The sequence below is a fragment of the Balaenoptera musculus genome, chromosome 8 (assembly GCF_009873245.2).
Source record: "Balaenoptera musculus isolate JJ_BM4_2016_0621 chromosome 8, mBalMus1.pri.v3, whole genome shotgun sequence".
Classification (NCBI taxonomy): Eukaryota; Metazoa; Chordata; class Mammalia; order Artiodactyla; family Balaenopteridae; genus Balaenoptera; species Balaenoptera musculus.
This window is the reverse complement of record NC_045792.1, coordinates 71,648,406-71,654,662: the sequence shown is the minus strand read 5'-3', so window position 1 is coordinate 71,654,662 and position 6,257 is coordinate 71,648,406.

Sequence of the window (6,257 nt, the reverse complement as noted above, 5' to 3'; positions counted from 1 at the left end):
GCTTGCAGGCTCTAGAGCGCAGGCTCAGTAGTTGTGGCGCACGGGCTTAGTTGCTCCGCGGCATGTGGGATCTTCGTGGACCAGGGCTCGAACCCGTGTTCCCTGCCTTGGCAGGCTGATTCTTAACCACTGCGCTACCAGGGAAGTCCACCCTCCACTTCTTCCCTTCTTCAGATTGCCCAAGGACATGAGATTTTGAATCCTGAAAGTCCCTCTCCCTCAAAAAATCCCTCCTCCACTGATCTATTCCTGGACTTAGGGCTCAGCCAGCATAGGACATCCATGAAGTTCCCTGGGAGAAGTCGCACTTTTGTTTATCAGTTATTTCTCACCTAAGGGTGATTGAATTTGATAGTTTATATACAGTCAAAGCTTTTCTTACACGCTGTCACTTATATTTAATCCTCATAACACACCCATGATATCAATAGCGTTATTATTCCCATTTTATAGATGGGGAAGTTAAGACTCAGAGTTTAACTTATCTAAGGATTTGTACTGTAAAAGTCTCAGAGCCAGATAGCTGTGTCTCCAGCTGAGAGCATTTGACCCCAGATTCTGAACTCTTTCTTCTATGTCACGTTGCCTGTCCTTTCCTGAAACCTGTCCGAAAAGAGCGACAGATGACCCCTTGGATAGAATTGAGAGGAGGGGTTATTCTTCTGGAAGACGAGGAATGGCTTCTTGGAGAAGCGAGGTAGCATTTGAGCTGGGTCTAAATGATTTGTACAAAGGAAGGAAGGAGGAAAATATTATAAGTAGTGGAAACAACATGAGCAGAGAGCTGGTGGTGGGGGCTTCTAGGACGTGTGTAGAAACTGGAAAGCAATTCATTCCAACTGGGCAAAAAGGATAAAAGAGGAGCCGTGAGAAGGAAGGCTGGGTAGGAAGGTGGAGGCAGTTGCTGGGAGCACTGAGTGCCAAGCCACGTGATCGTCGGCCTTTAGTTTTTGAGTGGGGGAGAGACATGATCAAACGTGGCCATTAGGAAACTCACTCTGGCTGCCCCATGGAGAACAGATTGGAGGGGGAGAGCCTGCTGGCAGGGAGCCCAGGTAGGAAACAATGACAGTGGTATAGGTAAGAGTTAAGGAGGGTTTGGATAGGGGAGTTGGGGGGCGGGGGGTTGTAAGAATGCAGAGAAAGAGGAGTTGATGCAGGAGGCCACAGTGTCACCAGAACTGGCAGCGGATTGGATGTGGGAGTAGAGGGAGGGAGGAATGAGAAGTGATGGCAAGGTTTGGAGCCTGAGTGGCTGGGCATCCATTCACAGACAGAGCCCAGCAGGAGGGGGAAGGGGAGGCTCAGGAGTGGGGGCCATGATCTGACAGGGTACCAGAATGACTCCTGCAAGGCTGGCTCACCGAGCACCCCAAAGTGTCCAGAGCCAGTTGCTTCCTTCCTCCTTCATTCATTCATTTATTATCCAAATACATAGAAACATCTGTTAGGTGTGAGGTTGTTCTATGCTCTAGGGATACATTGCTGAAAAAGATGAACTTCCTGTCCGAGCTCTACCAAGGGAGACAGAAAAGAAAACGTAAGCAAAGTATAACATTTCAAGAGGTGAGCAATGCTCTGGAGACAAATGAAGCAGGATGAAGGGTGACTTGGGGGAAGAGATTTACCTTTAAAAAGAATTGTCTTCAAGGAAGTGGTATTTGAGCAAAGACCTGAATGAAGTGAGGAAGTGACCTTGGGGAAGAGCATTCTGGGAAAGCAGACCGCAGTGCAAAGGCCCTGTGGGTAAGAATAGCTTGCTGTTTTCAGGGAACAGCAAGTGTGGCCCTAAAACATAGGTCAAGAGGGAGGGTGGAAAGGAAAACGGTAGGAGAGAGGGGCAGGCCCAGATCACGTAGGTGCTTACAGGCCTGAGGAATAAGAGGTCGTATGATGTTAATGAGTACAAGAGAACTGGAGTCCTATTCTCCTTGTGTTCGTCATGCCTAGAAAACCAAGCCCGACACTCAGCAGTGGCTCACTAAATAGTTGTCTAATGAATGAATGTTGGAAACCACCATTTATGTACGAAGCCTCATATCTTGGACTAAATAAAGATGTTGTAGCATAGTAAGGGCATAGTAAGCTATGTATGATCAAAATGATAAAGCTCAGATGATTTGAATATCTGTGATGTCATTCAAGCATGAAAATTTGAGTCACGTCTGTATATTCAGTATGGCTGTTGCCTAAGGCAAAATAGTAAAACATACCTGAAACGACTGTAAAACAATTAAAATGGTAAGATTTTTTGGTCTTCCTTCATCCCCTTTCCAGTGCAAATATACAACCTTTTGGCTTCATTTCAAAGTTTCCCTTGTGCAACTCTTATGCCCTCAGACATTTCCCTTGTAGAGATTTTAAAGAAACTCATCTCTAGCACAAAGGCCCATACTTGCAGGACCAGGAATTATCATCTTCAGTAAATTGACAGATTCCCAAAAAAGGCAGAGAGGGCAGTGGGGAAAGAGAAACTATTTATAGAAGTATAAATTCTTTAAGCACCCTATTAATTGTTTAAATGGATCTATAAGTGCGAATGGAAAAACTCCAGAAGATGGTTAATCGTTTAAAGCTTTTTGTCTGCATTCAGTTGAACACAGGGTATGTGTGAACATTTCAAAATATATGGCACCCTTTACCAAAAATTTAACTCACACACCAGGAAGTATGTTCTCACCAGTGTGGGTCAGTGCAGCTATCTGTGTGTAAGTACCTGTGTTCAGTCCGAAGTTTACTCATGATTAAGTGACCTGGGGCAAGGTCCTTCCCCTCTCCCAAACTGTTTCCCCATCTCTAGGAGGTAGGGCTTGGGTTTCTAGGGCCCCTATGGCACTAAGCACTGTGGTCTGTGATATCTGTAGGCCCACACTGTTGTCTTCCTGGAGGACAGTGACCACTGTCACAGTGTGGGGCTGTGGCTCCCTGTGGCACTCAGATGATTTGGTGGATGGGAGGTAGACAGGCGGTCCTTTCACAGAGGAGACGGGATGCTTCCATCAAGCAGACAGAGCCACATACTAGGCTGGACCTTTTGAGAGGACAAGTTGACAGGTAGTCTAAGTCTTCTTAGAATCATAGTCTCTTTAGGTGCCCTGGTCCAAATTCCATCTGATTCTGCATGTCTTGTCACCTCTAGGAACTGGAAACTCAGGTCAGCTGAAGAAAAAAACTAAAAACCCTTTTAGTTTTTGAACAGTACCATCACCAAAAAGCTCTTCCTTACCTTAAACCATGGCATTATGGAAAATAAGGTCTTCCCCCATTCTTCAATATCATCCCCATCTTTTTTTGCATCTGGTGAGATGTGGGACAAGCACCTTGGCCACCAATATCTGGCAAAGCTCCAGAATTCCCAGACTCTTAGACAGAAGAAAGCTTTTCCCACTCAGCTGCGGCACATAGAATAAAAGCCACCCTCCTTCCTGTGTCCCCCTTGAAGCAGCCTTGACGCAAGTTTCCATACCTGGGGTGAGGCATGCTGAGTTGGGAAGGGATCTCCTCGAGCTAGATGCAGGGAATCCACAATTTGTAAGCGAGCAAGCATCTTGGTGAGAATTCCTAACTTTGAGCTAATGTAGGGGATAAACTGTTCTTGGCCAAGTCTGGTTACTGTTACTGTGATAGCAGAATACAGACCCTAAATTGCCCTTCCTTTGCACGGTGAGGTGGTTGGTTGATGTCATTAGAGAGACATACCAAGCTTTGATATGTCTTTCTTAAGAGTGGAAATGTTCCCTTTCTCCCCCAACTCTCTGGAAGCCACTCAGGAGGGATTCAGTGGACTTCAGTGGTGGGTGGCATGTGGCTGTCTGAAGTGGACTCCAAAGATTGTATATTTCATTATCTGCCTAAAAGTGTGACCCAGCCTTTGAAAAATAAATTACACTGTAAAAATAACACAGCCTACTATAGAACAATTGTAAGATGAACCATGATTTTATATGTCCCATTCTGTTTCTTCTATAGATCTGTATCTTTTATAGTTGAAATGAGTCCACATCTAGTTTTGTACCCAGCATTTTTCACTTAACATTTTCTCGTAAATTCTGTACTCATACATGACCTTCTTCTATCCTCAATGGCTTCCATACTTTACTTAATCATTTCTTAATTGGTGGACATGGTCAGCAGTGAACATCTTCAAGCACACAGCTTTTCCATCTCAGATTCTCAAGGCATCTGATTTAAGCATCCCCAATAGGGTATGACAGGACCCGGGGGAGGGGGAAAGAAGAGCACAAGGTTAAAGTACATGTCGTCTGTGGACAGATGCAGGTTGATTTCATGGATACAAATGACGTGGTCCTGGGTCCTGGGGTAGAAAGAAAACAATGGACACCAGAGCTGGAGCCATGGAGAGGATGGAGAGGGACATTATGGGCCAGGAGGCCAAAGTCACAGAGCACTGAGGGTGTGATGGAGGGGTGTCAGATTTCAGATGGAGTCCCTCCAACATTTTATTGATTTGTTTTGGGGTGCCTTTTAAAAATTATGGTGCAATACATAAAATTTACTATTTTAACCATTTTAAGTATATAGTTCTGTAGCACTAAATACATTCACATTGTTGTGCAACCGTCATCACCATCTACCCATAGAACTCTTTTCATCTTGCAGAACTGAAACTCTGTACCCATTAAACAATAACTCCTCATTCTCCCCTCCCCCCAGTCTCTGGTAACCTCTATTCTACTTTCTGTCTATGAATTCACGTGTTCTAGGTACCTCATGTAAGTGGAATCATATACCATTTGTCCTTTTGTGTCTAGCTTATTTCACTTAGCATAATGTTTTCAAGGTTCATCCGTGTTGTAGCGTGTGTCAGAATTTCCTTCCTTTTTAAGGCTGAATAATAGTCCGTTGTACGTATATAACACATTTGCTTATCCGTTCATCTGTTGATGGACACTTGGGTTGCTTCCACCTTTTGACTGTTGTGAATAATGGAATAATGCTGTTATGAACGTTGATATACAGATATCTGCTTGAGCCCCTGCTTCCAGTTATTTGGGGTATATACCTAGAAGTGGAATTGCTGGATCAAATGATAAATCTGTATTTAATTTTTTGAGGAACCACGGGGTGCTTTTTATTAAGGATTTTTGTGTACTCATCAAAAAAGACCACTAAGTGAAGTCTTAGGACTGGAGGGTCCAGGAAGAAACCATTAATTTTTCTAAGCAAATTTTGTGTAGGTTTCTGCATGGCATGAGGGAGAAGACAGACAAGCGAACAGAATACAAATGAATCCACCCTCCATTTCTGAAGAATTATTGTGATTTAGAGGCATCGTGAGTGGGAAAAGAAAGCTCTCAGGAGAGATCTTAGGGATGGAATTCATTCATGCATGCAGGTATTCACTGTGCCAGGAAATCGACACGCCATGAGGACCTTGCCCACAAGGAGCTTGTGTGTGTCCGTTGGGAGCACCAGAGAGTAACCGGGCAACAGTGGTCTGTACTGATGCTCGCTACAGTAATCCGAAATACTAACTTTTCTGAGTGCTTACTACGTTATCTCACCTAATCTTTATCACAGTTCATTGCACAAGGTTTTTATTATCCTCAGCTTATAGATAAGGAAATAGACTCAGAGAGCTTAAGTAACTTGCCAGGAGCACACAGCAAGTAAGTGGCAGAGCCAGAATTCACACCTAGGTAGTAATTGTGCTTTGGTGATGAGCTGAGGGCTGTGGGGACACAGAAGAGGCACCTGCCCAGCGTGGTGGTCAGGGAAGGCTTCCTGAAGGAAGGGGTCAGGCAAGCGTTTTAGTGTAAGTTGGCTGTGTTCTTCTTTTGCCCATGATTTCAGAACATGGCTTTTGGTGGCAGCAGCAGCAATATCCAGCCCTGCTTCCCGTGACTCCGGCCTCCCAGGGCGCCCCGCCTCACTGAGACTGCATTTCACAGGAAGGCGGTCACAGTCAGCATCCCTGGTGCTTATCATGAGGCAGGGAGGCCAGAGGTGGGATGTGTTCTTTTCCCTCTTACATTTGCCGCCTCTGACTTCCTTAGCTGGCCTCCTTCTGGGATGCCTTAGAGGGACATCCCAGGGCACCTCCTGGGCCTGGGCAGCTTCGGGCCAGTGGGCTGGAGTTGGCCAAATAGAAGGCCCAGGAGTGGCAGTGGAGGTCATATGTCCACCTCTGTGTCACTTCACACCTAAGATACCTGGACCTTGTGGGCTCCCATCACCTCAAAAGCCCCGTCTTCCCAGAACCCAGATGTAGCCAGTTCTTTCTGCCCTTTGAACCC